Source organism: Triticum dicoccoides, chromosome 3A, assembly GCF_002162155.2.
Source record: "Triticum dicoccoides isolate Atlit2015 ecotype Zavitan chromosome 3A, WEW_v2.0, whole genome shotgun sequence".
NCBI lineage: Eukaryota > Viridiplantae > Streptophyta > Magnoliopsida > Poales > Poaceae > Triticum > Triticum dicoccoides.
This window is the reverse complement of record NC_041384.1, coordinates 41,973,979-41,995,274: the sequence shown is the minus strand read 5'-3', so window position 1 is coordinate 41,995,274 and position 21,296 is coordinate 41,973,979.

The window sequence follows — 21,296 nt, the reverse complement described above, 5'->3', positions numbered from 1 at the left end:
TCTACTCTTATAAAAAACAGAGTTGGTGATGATGGTGTTCCTGCCATCCTGCAATATAGGCCATCCAATTTATATCCGACGGATAGGAAGGAAACTATGGCAATTTTGCAAAAAGATACCCACACCCCTCTCCACATTTGCAAATAAGGCATTCCAGCGTTCATCCTTTTCTCCCACAAGATAAACTTCTCATACAAATGCATCTTGATGTTCCGTGCAACGCATGGGCATCTTGCTAGTAGGGAGAAGGAGTTTGTGTGACACATATCTAGCTATATTAAGGGATATGTAGATAGCATATGTGTGAGAGACATTATTATACTTTGAGACATTAGTGGTTGTGGGTGGGCGGAATTAAAGGGGTGGGTGTGTTAGACATAGAGAGTGTGTGTGTTTCTTTGTGAGATACTTGTAGGACGGGGTAGAAAGACGAATTTAACCCCGACGGAGGAAGAGAAATACACGAAGTGCGCATGTGTGATTCCGATGCCCACAGGGAAATGAGATATGAGTGCGTGTGAGAGAGATTCCACAATTCATTCACGTATCACCATCTAGTGATCGTGGACGTGCATCGCTTGAGCATAAGTCAATATCTACTTCATATCATGGCCAAAGGTACAATATCGATTCAACGCTATAAAGATTGGACAGTCACATATCACATTTTTTCTATTTAAGTAAACCTTTTCAGTTGTGCATGTCAAAGTTATAGTGATGTTTCTTCAAACAACCAATGTAGCTATCATGTACATGCACCATTGTTACTCTTGCATTCAAATTCATTAGTCTTGGGTGATTTAAGTTTCTATTTTGAAGTATATATGTAATATTCATATATGAATTCAACGGGTATGCAATTTATGAAATGGAGGCTATGTAATCATATGAGGTAACACTTTTAAGTAGCTGACTACAATATCCATTTCTTTTTGTGCGCCTCTACACTAACACGTCAATGCATTATGTTTAAAGTAAATAATCAATGGCACTAAATTATCTATTTACATGAGAAATACATAGGCTGAGCGTTTGATCCCTTTTTTGTGAACGTGCCACTACACCCGTACGATTGGCCGCACCCGTGTGAACGTCCAAGTTATCGGCGCATCATCCCGAGTTATTGTCTTTTTTCTGGGGCGGACTTCACACCAGTTATTAACTGCTGACGCGTGCCCCGTGTACACAGTCTAGCATGACCTTCCCGCTAGCACGGTCCAAAATTAGTTGAAACTGGATACGAACGATCCCGCGGGCGGCAAAATCTCCCGCCTCCTTCTAAAATTTCCGCCACCTTAGTCTTTAGCATGTGAAATCCCCCTTTTGTCCTTGGTGCACGGAGACCAACAGTTATAATACCGCCCTCATCTACATGATAGGTCGGGGCTGCTTTGGTAACTTCCGGTTCCCCCACTACATGGAACCCCCATTTCCTCACCCCCTCCAACAAAAACGACTACCTCCACAGCACCAGAGCCTCTTACATCACACCGTCCGTACTTCATCGCCCTTTCTCCCCTCCCCTCTCGAAACCCTAGACTGCTCATCCACCGGCGTCCCATAGCCCATTCACTGCCAGTGGCGTCCACCTCACCAGATCTGCTTCTCCAGCCGCATCTACCCCTCCCAGCTCCCCTAGAAACAAGTAGACCGCTCATCCACCACTGTACCACAGCCCATTCAGTGTCGGCCTTATCCACGATGCCAGATCTGCTTCGTCGGTACTCTCGTCAACCACCACGCATCTGCAGCGGCTCATTCGTACTCCTCACTGGAGACGCTTCGTCCACACCCCCCGGAGACGCCCCACCGACGCCCCCATCGACGGCCTCTGATCCTCTTCGCCGACACCTTCCTCAACCCTACCGGAGCCGCTTCGCCGACACCTTCCTCAACCCTACCCGAGCCGCTTCACCGACACCATCGTCAACCCTACCGGAGTAGCTTCCCCTATACCATTCTCAACCCTACCAGGGCCGCTTTGACAACTCACAAGTCCACGGCCTCAGATCCGCTTCCTCGCACCCTCATCCAACCTACCGGATCAGCTTCTGACGCCCCGTCCACGGCCGCAGATCCGCATCGTCGACGCCACCCTTAACCCAACCACCGGAGCAGCTTCTGACACCCCGTCCACGGCCGCAGATCCGCATCAACGACATCATCGTTAACCCAACCACCGGAGCAGCTTCTGACGCCCCGTCCACGGCCGCAGATTCGCGTCGTCGACACCATCCTTAACCCAACCACCGGAGCAGCTTCACCTACACCCTCGTCCACGGCCGCAGATCCGGTTCGCCCACACCGTAGTCCACCCTACCGGAGCCGCTCCCCAAACACCCTAATTGACGGTTCCAGATCTCCTTACCGGACCTCGACAGCCAGCGCAGCATCATCACCCTCGACGTTTCTAACCTGATTCCCACCGTCTGGAGAGATGCCAAGCACCCGCCACGTCCTAGGTACTTGTCACCTTTAAACCCGTCCAGCATCACCTGCCCGATGTACTTCAAATATACTAACCGGTTGATGTTACCTGTTATGCAGCTGGCAAAAACTACAAGGACGATGTTTCTTTTGGATCTAACAGTTTGGCCAACCAAGATCCTGGACTGAGGCATTGCTATGATCTTGTAAGCATGTCTCTCTCTCTTGTATTGTTCTCTGCCTGCCAGCATGCTTTGCTAGGATTTTCGACCAGTAATCCTATGTGCAGACAATGATTTCTACAACTGGCTGCTAAATTAGATATGTAGATGTCATACATGATACTACCTCGTACCTCTGTTCCTAAATATAAGTCTTTCTAGAGATTCCGCTATAGGCTACATACGGAGCAAAATGAGTGAATCTACACTCGAAAATGCATCTATATACATCTGTATGTTGTCCATACTGGAATCTCTACAAAGACATATATTTAGGAACAAGGGCAGTACATTACACAAAATCGTAGGTGGCATGTAGGAATTCCGGTGCACTACATTAGGCTCCCTTAGAGTGCCTGCTAGTCCAGCATACAAAGTCATGGCTAGTTTATGGTACGCACACAATCGTTCATTGGTGGTTTAAATATGCGCAAGGGATATGCAATGTAGTATCATGTAGAGATGTCTGAAATTAGCCGTGTCAACTTGTAGATAGGGTTACACAATGAAAAAGTACAAGATGTATGTGGCAATTTCATGGAGCATCGCAAAAAAGGAGAGGCAGCGGTGAGCCTATACAGTGTGCTATGGTACGTCACTCCTCCATTGCAATCATCGTGACATGTTATTTGTATGCCAGTTCTATTAGCCAAGTTTCTTAGGGACAGTTATGACGAGTTATCCTCAGAAAATAAGAACCTGTGAATTTAAGCTCCATGTAATAAGCCAACCAGTTCTTTTCATTGTGTTTTCAGCTTATTTTTGGTATGATCAGTGGAAAGTCTAGATTGCATTATATTTTTTTCATTTTGCTGCCCGTATGGAAATTAATTTGACTTGCAAACATCACAAATTGAACCCAGTGCAGTAATTAATATGATAGGAAAACAGACCATCACTATTTGCTCAAAATGTAAATACAAAGATACCATCTACTTGGCACAATCTACTTTGGTCAATGTTTTCCATAGAGATCCCATTGCCTAATTTAAACGAACAACGCATGACCCACATTTAAATGAAGAACAATTATTTATTGAAATTCGATGGTCCAAGTGGCTGGTTATTATCGTATAGCAGCACCACTTGAAAGCATCATATAGCAGCAGCAGCAGCTCATAGCAACTCATCATACAGCAGCAGCAGTCTGCAATTCATCATATACCAGTAGCAGGTCATAGCAATTCATCATATAGCAGCAGCAGGAGCAGCTCATAGCAATTCATCATATAGCAGCAGCAGCAGCAGCTTGTAGCAACTCATCATATAGCAGCAGCAGGAGCAGCTTGTAGCAACTCATCATATAGCAGCAGTAGCAGCTCATAGCAATTCATCATATAGCAGCAGCAGCAGCTTATAGAAACTCATCATACAACAACAGCATCTCATAGCAATTCATCATATAGCAGCAGCAGGAGTAGCTCATAGCAATGCATCATATAGCAGCAGCAGAAGCAGCTCATAGCAATTCATCGTATAGTGGATCAGAATGAAAATTTGGCAAAAAATCAGAGGAGATCCTCACCTTGTTGGAGGAGCTCATCCTTCAACAGCACCGCAAGGCCATGGCCTGGGAGGAGGGGAGGGGGAATAAGGTGCCTTCTACCGCAGTGTGGCATCGGTCGTAGTTGTGCAGCGCCTGCCGGAGTAGTGCGTTGGACAAATCACAATGGAGCAACTGCTGGAGACCATGAGAATGAGGGGCGGCACCAGAGGGAGGAGCGGCCAGGGAGATTTTCCCCTACCCGTTGGCCAGGTAGCCTAGCTGGACATAGCATCATCGAGGACCAGGCCAGATGGGACCAGTGGCGACGGCTCGCTGGAGGAACCCTAGTGCTGCAGGCAGGGGATCGAGGTAGAGGGAAAGGGGAGAGGAGATGCAAGCGGGCAGGGCAATGAATGCTTGCGTGTTTGTTTTTACTTGAGGGTCAGGTGTGACACGGGTGTCAGCAGTTGCATTTTGAATGTAATATAGGCAGACAACAGAGTCATTTCACTATTCCCATTCCCTTCAATTTTAAGTGAGGTTCTAGCCGAAACACCCCCCTCCAAAGAGAAATTAGTTAAGCCCAAGCCCACTCAAAAATTACTTCTTTATATCTTTTATGGCTTATTTTGACAATATTCCCTGAAAAGGTGGAATCGAACTGGCCCTTAACCTGCAATTCAATTGTGCGTGCAATGATGAATCACTCATGCCTGCTATGTGTACATTTAGGCATCATCATACATGGCATAACCTAATACATGTGCATTCCATTGTAGAATCTAGAATATGCAATGTTTATGTTAGTTCATACGTTGCACATGATGTTTAAATGCCCCTTAAATCTGGTCAGTCAAGTGATGGTCTTTAAGCCTCCTTCTTTTCTTCTTTTCTTGATATGTAAGATTTGCTCACACATCTGTTCAATTGCTTGTTTGCATCAGCCAGCCATACTAGGACTATTTGCTTTGATTACTTGTTGTTCTTGACCTAACACTCTAACAGAGCTTGTCAACGATTTAAACACTAAGGGCTGCTGTAGTGGGGCCTTGTCTAACTCATAGGTGACATAAAGGTTTGGCTATACACTACAGTAGGCTCTCCAAGAGTACCTGGAGATCCAGTTCGAAGGTATGCCTAGTTTTTACATAGTGCAGACATAGTAAATGCTCATTTCATTGTGTGAAAGTGCAAGAGATGCGGCATGTTTCATTATGTGGTGTTGTTTTGTTATAATCTCATTCTTTTGTGTTCACAGGCAGGAAAGTATGCATATTTATCTTCCAAGGAGATGAGTAACTAGTTTGTGTCACCTTGTAGAGGGGGTGCAATGAAGATAAGATTGAGGATTTCCAAGTACAAGATGTTAGGAAGGAGCCTTGCAAGAGAAGTAGGAGCTGCGCTGAGCCTCTTCAACCTGCTAAGGTAAGTCATGTATGCAACTCAACAGTTCAATTCCTTGTTTGTTTCAGGCATAGTTAATTTTCTATTTTCAATTGCTTTATTTATCCTTAGTTAATGAGATGCCCAAATAATCATGCCTGATGTTCGGTACTTGTATCACTATTAGTTGACATAATTAAAGGCCTTACCATTTAATTACTCTGCTGAAGTGTGCCTAAAGCTTTGAAGTCTATTAACCAACTATTATTGCATGAGACTCACAATCTAGTTTATAATATGCTAATGATTGCATAGTTTTGCCTGTTGTACTATGTTTGTATGAAACCCTCTGCTATTCATTATGCCCCCTAAGACTTTAATTGAGGCACAGAATGGCCAACTGGTTGCTTACTTATACGCAGCGTGCTGTCTAAATTTGTAACTTGTCTGTGTTTTTGATTCGGCCCCAACATCATGCTCCTCTGGTGAGCTAAGAGGGATTTCTGTATGCAGGCTGCAAAGACTATCTTTTTTATAATTTTTAAAATATCACCTGCTTATGCTTCATGACGTGTAACATTTTTTTTGAAAGTGACGTGTAACATTATGGTTAGTCCTGTTTTGCCATGTAGTACAAAATATTGTCTTGTTCGCTTCACTGGTGTAACTATATTTTTTCCCTAGTCATGTGTACTTACAGAAACATTTTAGGATGAAGTGACATCAACACAAAGATCTGCGAGCAGTGCAGCATGGCCGTTACCGAATGATTATGTATTGGAATTGGAATGTGATCATGTTCTCGAGCATCAACTAGAGGTGGCAAGACAACGTGTACATGATTGTCAATGTTTGATCAACAAGTTGAGACTGGACATGCAGGTATTAGATGTAGGAGTCAAAAAAATGAAACAAGACACTGAGGTAACCATGAAGGAATTGCAGATTTTGTAGACTGAAAGTTGTGCTATCTGAATCCGACCAGTTCTATTTTCTGAAGAGATTATAGTTCAAATGGAGTTAAGTTGATGCGCATCCATGATGTATGAGTTGTATTTGCCCAGTGTATGTAATTTGGTGTTTGTGTATGCTTTATTATCACCTGTGCCGAACCATAATGCCTAGTGGGTATAATCGGCTGTAATTTCTTTATTGTATAGTGTAGGATTATTCTACCTTTCTATGCCTTGATCTCTTTGTTGTATAGTGTATGCTTTTTAGAGGTGATAGTATTGAGTAGGATAATTCTTTGAATATGCTATATTGTTCAAACTGGGGCCAACTCGCCCGACCATGGCCCTTCACGGGCCGTCGGATCCATGGGCCTTCTACGTCATGTAGGTTCCATGGGCCTTCTACGTCTCGTAGGATCCATGGGCCACTGACTCATTTATGGGTCCGGTACATGCGTTTAATGGGCAGTAGACGGGCCTTTAATGGCAATCATACATTTTATGGGCTGACCATAACGGGCCGTTAATAGGCCGTATTTGGTGATGCTGTGAAAATGGCCCAATAGACAAACGGTCCACAAACGGGCCGACTGTAACGACGGGCTGAATTTGGCCCACAAGTAGAAAATGACAGTAACGGGCCGTAAGAAACTGAATGCTGCAAATGAGCCCAAGAATAAATGGGCCCTCAGAAGGCCGAAAGTTAGCTTGGGCTGGAAGCGGCCCAACGGAATAACAGGCCGTTAATGGGTATAAAGTGATACACTGTTCATTACGGGCCAGTTTCACCATGGGCCGTTAATGGGTTAAAGTAATACACTGTTCATTACGGGCCAGTTTCAGCACGGGCCGCTAATGGGCCAAGAGTTACAAAGGGCCTCATATGGGCCGAAAGACGTCATGGGCTATACATGGGCCAAAAGTGAAAACGGGCTGGAATCATATTGGATGGCCCAAATGACGCTACTGGGCCTAATTCAGAGAGGGCGTAATGGGCCTTGGGTTAGCGGGCTATAAATGGGCTATATGCGAACAGGCCGTTAACAGGCTTTCCATGGGCCGGCCCGCCAGCTTTTGACCAAGTCAAACGGGCCGGCCTTTTCATAGGAATGGGCCACTGTTGGGCCGTGCCACGTGTCAACGTATCATAGGCGCCTTTTGTCCAGTGAGTGGATGACATCTGTCCCAACGATGAGCCGACACGTGTTTCCTCTAGCCAATGATGATTTTACACGTGGAAAATCCCCATTGGTCGGGGCTGTTAACGGGTTATCGGATCCAAAACCCGACCTGATAGCATAACGGCATTCCGTTACGGTGGATGCCACGTGTCGGTCACCCTTGATGAAAGCACTTCTGTGACGCGTGATTTATCGTCATGGAAGTGGACACTTCCGTGATGATAATTTTGGTAATGTCATGGAACACTTCTACGACAGCACAGGTATGACTATCTTGATTCTGTCATAAATTTGTCATGGATGTACATGCATGACAAAAAAGGCGACCTACTGTGACAAACATGTATCATCGCGGAAGTGTATTTTTTTGTAGTGGAAGCGGCGCGCCGGCCGAGAGAGCGTCGCCCCCGCCGCTTCCGGGTGCATGCGGCTGCTCCGCGTTCAAAGGTCGCAATTGCCGGCTACAACATGCATGTAAAAAGTTCTTGGGAGTCCATGCTACATCTAGCTGTCCTCCCCCAACTCGTCAATCTCTTCCAGTAGTGCTAGTACTCCATGGCGCGATCCATCGACAAGCAGGCAGGAAAGTTACCGTATACTCGGTTTGCGGTGAGTGGCATGCCGAGCGACCGTGTGGGGTCGAGCCATGGAGGAGGGTGAGACACGAACACGACAGACGTTTTTTAAACGTTGGTTTTGCTCGATGGCGCGATCCAACGAAACAAAACGTTGGTTTCTCTCTGTTTCCATTTTTTCTCCACAAAAACGGAAACTCTCCACTCCATTTTCATTCCTATTCCAAGGTTGCCCCGTTACAACATTCCATCAAATACAAAGGAAAACTAACACGCATGCTGATGCATCTCAATGATTCACAGATCATAGCCAATATTTACTTCACAACTAAAGAAAAAAGTTGTGAGAGCGTGTACGAAAGAAAAACTGCTGATGGGGTCACTACGACTTAAATCCTAAACCCTAAACATGATTTAATTTCCTGGCCAGGTAGAACCTGTCGAAGGAAAGACGGCAAAGATATTGAAGAAGTGTGATTAGAATAATAGTACTGGCACTAGTTCATGAGACATAAACTCATCACAAGTAGAAGCCGGTAGAAGTAGAGAAAGATCGACATGGAGATGGCGCTACGCCAGTGGAGCAAGCCGGCTCCAAAAGGAAGATGGACTACCTGGGACGTCGGGCTGTAGCTAGAAGGGCGGTTGGGACGCGGCATCGGCCCATACCACGGTGACCCCCGATTGGGACACACCGATTGTGGGTTTTCTCCCTCACCCATGTCGACCGCGTCTATGCAGAACATTGTTCCCTTCCCCCAGCTGTGGGATCAGGCCCGTCGTTCTATGCTTGTGAAGAAAGCAACCTAAGCAAGCAGGCTTGTAGCTTAGGCTCCTGCTAGTGTATATATAGTGGTTTTCTTTTTCTCTCCATATCAACCATTTTATATTGCGTATGTGTCATTCAAGAGTGAAATGATGGATGCTTCTTCCGACTAACTTACTGTGTGATTTGACTGCTCCTTAGTGGCCCCTACATGTACTCCCCCTGCGTGTATGCAACAGTCACACGTACACATGGACGCAAAAATGCGCACGACGCCCAAATGCATGCATGTCCGAGCACACGACGGAACACACACGGTCACGCTCAAGTGCTCAACCTACACGTGCATGCACACACATACTCAGTCAGGGTGAGCTAGTGACCGTATAAACACCGGAAAATATATATATTGAGCGCAATGAGCGTATTATGAAGTCCACTGACCGTATTTTTACAAATATAAAGTGACAGATAGTGTATTTATCTCGTTTGAAATTAAGCCATATTAACCGGAGAGGAGGCAGTATGGACTAGCATTACTTTGTTGTGTCCCGTCAACTTGCCAAATGAGGAGAAGGTTGCAGGACGGGATAAGCTTGCGCGCGGTGGCTCGCAGGACAAGGAGAAACTTTTGACTAATGCAAGCTCTCCCTCGCTCAGGCGGTGGACGTGCAACAGTTAATTCGGTGTCAGATTGCCAGAAGCATACACTATACTACTAGTGCTATTATTGTTCGACTTCGCGAATAGGCAAACAGCCAAGCGCAAATTTTACTAGTACTACTACTATAGTCTATAAAGGTACGTACTATACTAGTACTAGGAACCGGATGGAGGAGCGTCTGCACTCTTATTATAATTTTAAAATGTGATAAAGCAATCTTTAACACATTTGGTTCTCTTTGAGGGTTCTCGCATGTGATAATGGAAGTTGATTGCATGGAACACTCGCCACAATTCTCACTTAATTCTGGCTCATATCCTGTTACAAATAGTAGCACTCAGTAATATTTCCTCTTTTTTTGTTATTCGGCATGTAAACAGGTCAGCAAACCTTGCGGCATCTTCGTGCGAACCGTGCTTGATGCACTTTGAATGTGGCCGAGAGCTGGATTGATGAAACACCTTGCTTCCTACTTCTTTTTTTGTGGGGTACCTCGCTTCCTAGTGACCAGTGTCTTGGCTGATCGTCCTAAGAATGCTTATATATGAACAAAGATCTCTCATTTACCCGCAAAAAAGATTAAGCCATATTAACCAGAAAGGAGGGAGTATGGACTAGCACTACTTTTTGGTGTGTCCCGTCAACTCGCACAACGAGGAGAAGCTTGCAGGACAAGGTGAAGCTCACTTATGCCTTTTTACTAATGCAACCTACCCTCGGTGGACATGCATCAGTCCATTCAGTGTCAGATTGCCAGAGGCATACACTGTAGTACCCAACATGCGGAGTACCATCATTGTTCGACTTCATGAAGAGGCAAAGAGCCAAGCGCAGTAGTACGAGTAGTACTACTACTAGAACCGCATGGTGCAGTGTCTTTACTCTTATTTTTTATCTCTTATAAAGTACACGTTTATTCTGGAGAAGGGCGGAAAATGGCAGCCCAACATGTAACAGTTTATCTTGGCCTCCGTGCGAGCCCCTCTGTGTGTTATCGCTCCTCGTCTCTCTCAAGGAACACCGGGTTGGCTCTTTGCCGTCAATTGAGATCGGTTTGCTCACACTCCTGTCCCACATGTCAGTGATATGCCAAGAGGAGGTGCATTGACCGACTGGCCATACGCGTACTTGGTTTTGCACCTTCATACTACTCCTCCCTCCATCACAGTTTACAAGGCGCGCTTCATTATGCTGCATTTCTCTCAATGCATTTCCACCACCAGAGAGACTTTAGACGCATTTGGTTTAATGCTCAATTAATTAGGGCGTGGTAACCGCAATCAAGTCCACAATTTTCTCTCCATGTACTGTACTACTACGGAGTGGAGTAAGTGCATGCATGTGTGTACCCGGGGTGGAAGCGTTGCATGCATGTGTGTACGCATTATTCCCTCTAGTAATAGACGCCGTGCTATAACTACCAACGCTATTTTTCAGGCCGATCGCTAGTCGTCTTGGTCCCACAGATTTTTTTCTTTTTTGTGAAGCACGCAGTATAAACAGTGATGGATGGAGTAGTATGAGAGGATTCAAAGAAGAGCATATTGATGGTTGCTTCTTCAGAGCAACTTACAGTGGGAAAGGTGGGGCTTATGATTTGACTGCTCATTACTCACTATTAATGCGGCGCAACGACCGGGCTGAGTCTCCCATGCAGTTGTGCACTACCCCCTCGGTTCTTAAATATACTCCAGAGTATGTGTCTTTCTAGAGATTTCAACGAGTGACTACTCAAATATTTGTCTTTTTAGAGATTTCAAATGGACTGGCACATACAGATGTATATAGACATATTTTAGAGTGTAAATTCACTCATTTTGCTCCATATGTAGTCACTTGTTGAAATCTCTATAAAGATGAATAGAATATTTAGGAACGGAGGGAGTACACATATGAAGCAAAATGAGTGAATCTACACTCTAAAATATGCCCGTTTGAAATTTGTAAAAAGACAAATATTTAGGAAGAAGGAGTATAATTTTGTGCATGGCACATAGACTCGGATAATGAAGAGGCTTCTGGCAATGCTATCAAGCTTCCATCATTTGTTTACATAATTGATGTACTATACAAATAATTTTCCAGCGACATGAAATTGTACAATGGTGTGAGCTTTCAGCTTTTGTTTCGCATGTCTTGCCATCAATGCTCTTTCAGAAACAATAAAAAACTAACTTCCTTGCTAATGCATGTCAATTATTAGCAGATCAGAGCTAATAATTACATCACAATTGAAGATAGAGCTATGAGAAGGTGTTAAATTAAAATTGATCCATGCTTTCATTGGCAGCAACGTCCCCCCCGCCCCAGCTCTGTCTAAATCAACAAGGCATGTTGGGAAAAAAGTAGATGTCTGGAGCATGCAACATTCCGACCATTTTGTGTAGTTCCACTAAAATAGAGCTGAGCGTCCCTATTCCAAAGATATTAAGTGTGATTACAATAATAGAGGACTACTGATGAAACAATAAACACACAAATAGAAGCCGGTCACCTTTGCAGTCTCTCTTAAGACTAACTAGTTGGAGAAGATTAGGCTCGGAGTTGGATGAGGAGGATAGAGCAAAACCAATCACCCTTTGTGCAGTCACACTGAAATGTAGAGACGTTGCCTGTGTGACATTTTAGTACAACTGCACAAAACACTCTTAAGAAAAAAGTGATTTGTGCAGTTCACCGAAAGGTCGCAATAGCAACAAGGTGAAATGGATAGCCCTGTTTGCAAAAAATAGGTAGAAAGGAAATAATTACTGGCCAATAACAGTTGATGACACATGCAACGACAAAAAAGAAGCATATTCCTTGTCCTAAGGGAAGACAACAACACAGTTATGTTTGTCTAAAACGGTGTGAGGACGAGAATACAATATGGAATGTACGCCGGACGAGCTACGTTTTGGGCAAAGAACTATGGAAGATCCACATGCAGCGACGTGGGAAGACGGGCAGTGGAGCAAGGCCGGAGGGGGTACCTGGAGGTCGTCGGGATGTAACTAGGTGAGCGGCGGCGGGCGGAATCTGCGAGCAGGTGGCATAGGCCCTGTCGCGTCGGAGCTTGGTCAGAGAGAACGACGTGTACCACAGATCAGGACATGCTGCCTCGGCATCGTCGAACGGAGAAACAATGCACTTCCTCCCTTTCCCCCGGCGGACGGGATGCGGCCGGATCAGTGACCAATGGTGAGAGAGAGAGAGAGGCCACCACACTCCCTTTCCCTCGGCGGACGGGATGCGGCCGGATCAGTGACCAACGGTGAGAGAGAGAGAGAGAGAGAGAGAGAGAGAGGCCACCGCAGCCTTATGTGAGATACTCTAAAGAGCGACAAACCAGGCAGGCAGGCTCCATTGTATATAGTGAGTGGACTACCTTTTTCTCCATAAAAATCGTTTTATATTCTGTGTATGTGCCATTGAGCGCTATAACATTAATTAAAAATAACACGGCAATGTGTCAAGTCGAACTTTGTTTCGTGCACGCGTGGTACACGACCTCCCTAGGTAAACAACCGCTACAGGCGTTCAAATTAGCACGTGGGCACATGCACAGTGCACCTATTCTCTTCTTGTATATGTACACCACCTACGTGGGGTTGTGTGAGAGAGATACAAACCTAGAGAGATATAGTGTGTGGGTTCTTGAGAGTTTTTTTTGGGGGGGGGGGTCAATCAAAAAATGTAACATATGCAATGTGTGTGAATTAGAGTCCTGGATATAACATATATATAGAGGGGGTGATCCACAAGAAGAGAGTGGAGGTATCATCGGCTTGAGGTGTCCATAGAATCGAAGAGAGGGATGATGTGTGTGTGTGCGCGCGTGCGATTGATAAAGAGTGCCATCGTATTTGTGTGTGCCCACGTCAAAGATATAGAGTGCCTGGCCTACTAGAACGTGAGATGGGACATGTGCAGTTTGTCTCTGTGGCATGGATACCTACCTGCAGCGCTCGACTATCGGTGTGTGGTGGGGGAAGAGGGAGGCCCAATTAACTATAGAGGTGCAATGGCTGGTATATGTGTGGAGGAGGAGAGAGGCCTACCTCATGTATTAAGGAGATCGATCTGCCTCATGTATTAAGGGAGATCGATCGGCATACATGCATATGTGCAGGAGAGGAATAAGGTTGGGAGAGAGACAGAGCTAGAGTGTTGGAGGGGTTGGTAGTGGAGTTGCTTATAACAAATGGTGGGATAGGCTTTCTAGACAAACGGAGGGCACGCCCGCAATATCAATAAGAGAGGAGATGGCTGCTTGTTGTCTGTGCACGTGCGTGTGAGAGACGGGTCAGGAGGCAAGCACGAATGATGAGGAGGGACGATGTGGCTGTGGTAAGCAGACGTAACTACATAGGAAGATCAATCGCCCTTTGTTAGAGAAAGGAGAGACATAACTTGTGAGGTACGTCGATCGATGGGGGGTAGTTAAAGTCGATCTAGGTATATGTTGGGAGATCGATCGGTATACATGCATGTGTGTGTTAGAAGCAAATGAGGCACAAGGAGAAGGATAGAGAGAGAAGGGTTCATGTAGGAGGTGGTACGCGAGGCATACTATATCAAGGGGGGAGGAGTGTGCGAGTACGAGAACGATGAAAAGAGTGGTGGGAGGGAGGCATGGACGGTGACAAGAGAAGAGGGGAAGCTTGTGTTTGTGCTAGGCACACCTGGCTAGAGAGGCATATCGATCGATGTGTGTCGTAAAGAAGGAGCTGGGGGGCCTACACACACCGTGGGTGAACGACCTAAAGTGAAAAGACGAATTTGCGCGATGGAGAGCTAGAGAATGCTGAGGGAGGGTGAGAGGGATGTGGGCGTGTGCATGCACAAGAGAAAGTTAGTGCTAGCTACAAAGATAAGAGGGTTGTGTGGGTGTAAAAGACGAATAGAGTTCATATATACTTCATTATAAAAAGTGAATTCGGATATTTGAAGAATTTATCATAGTGTTTCAAACCGACGCATGTGTGAATATATATAACGGTGATACACATGGCGTGGTTATGAACATGTTATACTACATTTAATATATTTTATCTCTACTCTTATAAAAAATGGAGTTTTTGATGATGGTGTGCCTACCATCCTGCATTATAGGCCGTCCGATTTATATCTGGCGGATAGCAAGGAAACTATGATGGTTGAAGTTGGCAACAATCATGATTGTAGATTCTTATTGAAATAGAGAAACGAATTAAAATTTAATTCGAATTGCAGCGGTAGTATAGACATTTGGAATGCACTAAAATGTTGGTATGAGTAGGTTACATGCACTATACAGCAAGCGAAAAATTTTAATCGGACATAAGATGGATTCATACTTCCTCCTTCCATCTATATAGGGCGTAATGAGATTTTTAAGACCGCCTTTGACTATTGATAAGATTAATAGTACATGACATCACAATGTGAAAATTATATCATTGAAAGAACCTTTCACAGACGAATTAAACGGTGTGCTTTGTGTAAGTTGCATGTCATATATCATTGCTCTAATATTTGGGCAAAGTTAGCATCAAAAAACGCATTAGGCCCTATATAGATGGAAGGAGGGAGTAGCTTTGAATAGCATTTGTATAGTAAAACGGGGCAAGACTCTCTCTTTGTGTGGTGTGAATAGTTTTATTTTTTTCGTTTTCTTTTTGGTTGAGGGAAGTGTGAATTGATTTGGTACGTACAAGTACAATATTACTACACGTTAGGCTTGTCCCTAAAATTCAACCCGCGTCTTGTTATATCCCAAAAATTCAGATATCGTGCTCCCAAAACTGGCGCCTTCACAACCTGCGCCTTGCTATCCCGAAATTACAACGCGCGTGAAAACTCCCTCCAGTTGCCAAATCCCGACACGTGAAATCCCCCTTCTAACCCTGAGCCGAAAGGGTCGCTAGTTCAAATCGGTGTGGGGTACTTTTGTAACACACCCTACATTTTGGACAAGCGCATCCCTAAGTCATGCTTCACCCCTCCCATCGCCCTGTTTTCGCCATTCGAAATCCCAGGCCGCCATAACCTCTCCGCTCCAGCCGCAAAACCCCACCCTCCTCTGTCCGCTACGTCACCGCTGCCCAGCCGGAGCCTCTTCCCTGACAACGTCGTCCACCGCAACAGCTCGATGTCTCTCGTCCACCTCCCCGGATGATGATCCGTCGTCCATCTCGCCGGTTCAGCCACCCCGTCCTCCACCTCCATGGAGCTGCTCTGACGATCGCCTCGTCTATCGCGGCTGCTCCATCCCCACAGCGCCGCCTTAACCTCCTCCACCGGAACCGCAACATCCTCACCGACTCCTCGGACGAAGTCGAGGCCTACTCGGCGCCACCAAAGAGGTTGTACACTCATCCCGTCGCACCTTCTCCTTAACTCGACCTCCCGGCGCCGACGGTGCTCCATCCTGCACCCCCATGGAGCGGCTACCTTGAAGCCGGCGCCACGGGCGACATCTCCACGGTGGCTCTTCCCTAGTGCGAGGCCTCTTCGGCGGCGGCGTCCATACCAGCCGGATCTACTGCTGCTGCTCCGGCTCTCGCTCGCGCTGCTACTGCTGCTCCGGCTCTCGCTCGATCGCTCGCTCTCCCAGCTGCTGCTGCTGCTCGCCCCCTCACCCGTGTTGCTGCTCTGCTCTGATTAAGCCACACTTCAGTCGACTGAATCGACTTTTGGGTTAGTCGATTTTCAGGGGTTGGGGGGCTCGCCGGAGTTAAGAAAGAACCACCCGCAGTGGGGACGGGGGCTCACCGGAGAGGTACCCCACGATCTATCTTAGGGTTCAGGGTGGGGGCGGGGGGCCTAGAATGCTGGCCGGGGCGGTGGTGGCAAGTTGTTTCGGGGCGGCGAGGCGGTGCTGGGGCCGGCGGTTCAGCCAGTGGTGGTTGGCGGCTCAGGGGGGTGCAGGTTGAAGATGAACTGCAGGCCCTCCCTAAACTACATGTCAAGTGCCTCTCTGCTACCATTGCGTTCAGTTTTGACAGTAGCATTCAGATTCCACAGTAAATTTCAGTTTCGACAGTTAGGTTCAGAGTCAATAGTTTTTACCTCATCTATTGTAGTCAGGTGGTTTTTGGTGATGTTAATTTTACATCCATTTTACATCATCTATTGGAGATGCTATTAGAATCCCACTTGAGATTGATGATGTCTGTCTTGTGATGCTTCAGCCTTGACGTCTTACGGCTCACCGGAGCTGCTCCAACGACAGAACGATCCATCACAACAGAGCAGTGCCCTGGACGCCATCTACAGATTCCTCAGATCTTCCTCCACACCTCCGACAGCCACCTCTGCCTCAACTGCTTCAGCGACCAACCCAATGATGCTGAGGTCGACACGGCTACGGCAAAGAGGTTGTACACTTGTTGCATCACTTATTACTATACATTCACGTCGATCCATTAGGGCTATTTTGGTTCAACGGAAAAATGTCGATCCACTGGTTGTTACCATCACTCTAAATTTCTGCATGCTCTCCTTACATAATCTCACCATATTTTTTCGTATGCATGTCAGATATTGTACACAGTCATGCTGAACATCTAGAGAAAAATAGAAGAGTTGTGCGCGGCAATACAATGTCATGCAGACATCGCTCCATGGTGGGTTCAATGGCAAACCCTCCCCACCCCTCTCCAGATTGTAATCCAGAGGAAGATATCTGTTCTGAGGCAGATTCAGACGCTGCTGACCACTCCTATTTACCCCCCAAGGTGTTTGCTCTACCTTGGCATGATGATGTTAGTCATATCATGCATATGTTGCCTTGCAGTGCCTACTTTTGACATCATATATGTCATTTGCTTAGTTTAGACATGTTCTGTAATGCCACCTGCTTAGTTTCTATATCATATATGGGAATTATGCAGTCTCATGTCTTTTAGCTAGCCATAATATATGTGAAATGTGCAATCCCATCCTGTTTAACCAGGCATCATATATTTGAATGATATCTTGCCCATCCTTTTCTTCATTACATTTCCATTTGTCGACAACGTTTGTACATTAAACTACTCTTCCTGTGAATCAGCCATTTAGGTGGGAGATGGAAAATTCTGGAGTGAAAACAAGGCCTTCAGAGCAGACAGTGCTACCTCTCGAAGCACATCTCTTGTTGGGTCCCGATAGCTCCTCATAGATGGATTCAGAGACAGATGACCAATCCTATTCCCCCACTGAGGTGTATGCTCTAACTTGGTACGGTTATACTTCTCATATCAAGCATACAGTGTCTTGCATTGCATAGTTTAGACATCATATACACAATATTCAACACCATGTTCTTAGTTCAGACATCATATCGAATGCCCTCTATTTAGCATATAAATCACATATGTGAATTAAATGATGTGATCCTGATTACTTAGATAACATGTAGGTGAATTATGTCATGCGATCCTATTTAGTTATTCATCATATCTTTGAATTATGTTATGCTATGCTATCCAGTTTAGGTAGACATCATATATGTGAAATTATGTCATGCTATCCATTTTAGTTAAACAATATACATGTCAACTATTTCATGCCCTCTTTTTTCCACACAATCTATTGCATCTATCTCTCATACAATGTCTGTACATTCAACTATGTTTCCTATTTATCAGCCATTTGAATTGGAGCGGGTGATGCCAGTATCTAGCGAACTAAAAACACTGTCTTCAAATAAAATAGTGCTACCTCTTGGTGGAGATAGCACCTCGATTGTACATGCACAAGAACCAGCCCTACCACACATAACCCAAACTCTCGTAGATTGTACCCCTACTGCGATGAACAGAGAACCAGCTTCACCCAATCTAAACCCAACCCCAGCCGATAGTAACCCAGTTCCTGTTGATACAGCACCATCTCAAACACAGAGCTCCCAAACAAGAGCAGTTAGTAAGGCAGCTCCAGTGCCCAAAGGGGCAGTACTATCACGGCGAACCCCAACTCCACCAGTTAGTACGCATATTCCTGTGGAGGAAGCACAACCATCTAGTCGTAGTTTAGCATCTATCGCATTTGATGTTGTTAAATCGTATGTGCGTATCTTCCCATCTTGGAAATATTATACTGAAGATGAAGGAAAATGTCAGTTGCAGGTGTTTGTCCAGGAGTTATGTGTAAGTAATGTTATTCATGGCAATTACTTTGCTTCGTCCCATACATCCTACCTCCATGATGGTTATAATACATAAAATTTTCCCATTTTTCTCTATAGAGAAGGACCGATTTGGAAACTCGGGATGAGGTAACATGTGCTAATACCTCTGCTATCTTCAAGAATGCTTTGGTGGCAGTATCGGAATTACCTGAAGAAAACATACTTCACCGGCAAACAAACTCATCAAATTCCCTTACGTTCTCCTGAGACACATTTACTGGACGATGACTGGGAACGCCTTGTTCTGTACTGGTTCCGAACAAGAATGTGGTAAGGTCTATGAGCTCATTTTCTATTTTTAAGTATTATATTCTTGCGTCTTATTGTACTCTGTTCATGGAGAACAAGTGCCTAAACTTGAAGAACAACTGTTCTAATTTAAGATTCCATTGCTATCATAGTTCAAAAAAGCGCTAGGCGTTAATTGTGCGTTTTGCCACCGCCTTGCGCTTTACTGACCAAAGCGCATGCTTATGCGCAGTTATGCACAGATTATGCGTAGTTATGCGCAATGCGTTTTGCCAACACCTAGAGCCTAGGTGTGCTTAAGTGCTCGCTTAGGCGCGCCTTTTTTAACTATGATTGATTTGCTCTTGTATCACTGTATTTACTCATACAAACTTATTTTTAAATTGAAGGATCCAATCGAAACTCCAATGGCACAGCAGGTATGTTAACGCATGTTTCTTTAACAGGTCTGCTCTTATCAATAGCTCTGTTGATTTCAATTTCAATTGTGTATACAGTTGACTTTCATATCATGCACATTACTAGCATCACAACAGAGCCAATAGTGTTGTTGTACATGTAGACCCGTGGTACCCATCTGAAATCTTGTTGTGCCGTGTAGTTTCCCATGCATTGTATTCTTTCACTGCTGCTTTGTCTTGAACTAATATGATTTGAACCGTGTCTCTATTTTGATTTGGCAAGACGATGCAGTGACCATAGGACATAGATATATGTTTGTTTGATGCTTTTATTATGTACTAGTACTTGGCAATAGAAGACTTGGTATTTTAATCATGTCCACCTTACTAATGAACTGGTTCACCGAAATGAGTTTCATATACTAGTACATGCTAAACTTGTCATGTGTCTGCTTGTTTCTTCTTTTAGAATGCTGACAGAATATTGGGGAAGAATGCCTTATTAAGCAATGGTAAAGGAAGTAATGCAGATAAGGTTCAGGATAGTGACACATCCTTGTTGGTCTCCAACAAAGCTGATAAAACAGCTAAGGAAGACTATCTTGAAGACAACGAGACAACCCCAAAGTCCTGTCTTGGTTTAGTGTTCGAGTTACTGGCCACTACCAGTTTCACAAGCTATTCAAACTCACTGTCTAAATCAGTTCGGTTTCTTGAGTCTCAACTACAAGCTGAAAGACATCGATCAGCTGTGCTGTGACAAGAAGCGGAAGGACTGCAGAAGTCCCTGGAGCATTCAGATGCATACTTTCTCGTGCAACAGCAAGCGTTGGAGGATTTTAGCGCCAAATAGGACAAAGCTAATCAGCTTGCTAAGCTTATTGCCAACATGGTGGATACCCAGGATAACGTTTGTTGAGCTCTTCTGAAGTTGTTTCAATAATGCTCTTGTTTTGCTGCCGCGTTTATTTGCACTGGTGGCCAATTTTGACGGCCAGTGTATGTAATGTGCTGCTTTGTTCCCTATATTTGCACTGGTGGCGAACTTTGATGCCCAGTGGATGTAATATGTGTAATAGTGGTAATAGGCTAGCGTCAATTGCTTGCTAATTTATTTCCTTATTGTCTTCTTTAGTTGTTTGCTTGTAGTCACTGCAGTTCTTTTTCTGTTTTTTTTTCTAGTGGCCACAATAGCCTATTTTTGGTAACTAGGCCAAAATAATCATGGCAACACACGGACTGTTGTAACCATGGGCCTCCTGCAGGCCGTATGATCCATCGATCTTCGTCCGGCCGTAGGATCCATCGGCCTCCTATACGGGCCTTAGGGTCCATGGGCTTTCTACGGGCTGTAGGGTCCATGGGCCTTCTACAGGCCGTACGATCCATGGGCCTTCTACGGGCCGTACTATCCATGGGCCTCATACGGGCCGTAGGATCCATGGGCCTTCTATGGGGCGTATCATCATTTCGCCAATCATGGGCCGTACTATTCGTGGACCATAACTGGTCGTTAATAGGCCATATTTGATAACTATATGAAAACATCCCAACGGGTTTTTTTGACATGAAAACGGCCCAACGTATTAACAGTCCGCAAACAGGCCGACTGTAACAACGGGCTGAATTTGGCCCACAAGCAGAAAATGACAGTAACGGGCCGTCTGTAACCGAATGCTACAAGTGAGCCCAAGAATCAATGGGCCCTGAGAAGGTCGAAAGATAACTTGGGTTGGAAACGGCCCAATGGAATAATGGGCCATTAAGGGTATAAAGTGATACAATGTTCATTAGGGCCAGTTTCACCACGGGCCGTTAATGGGCCAAGAGTTACAGAGGTCCTCATATGGGTCG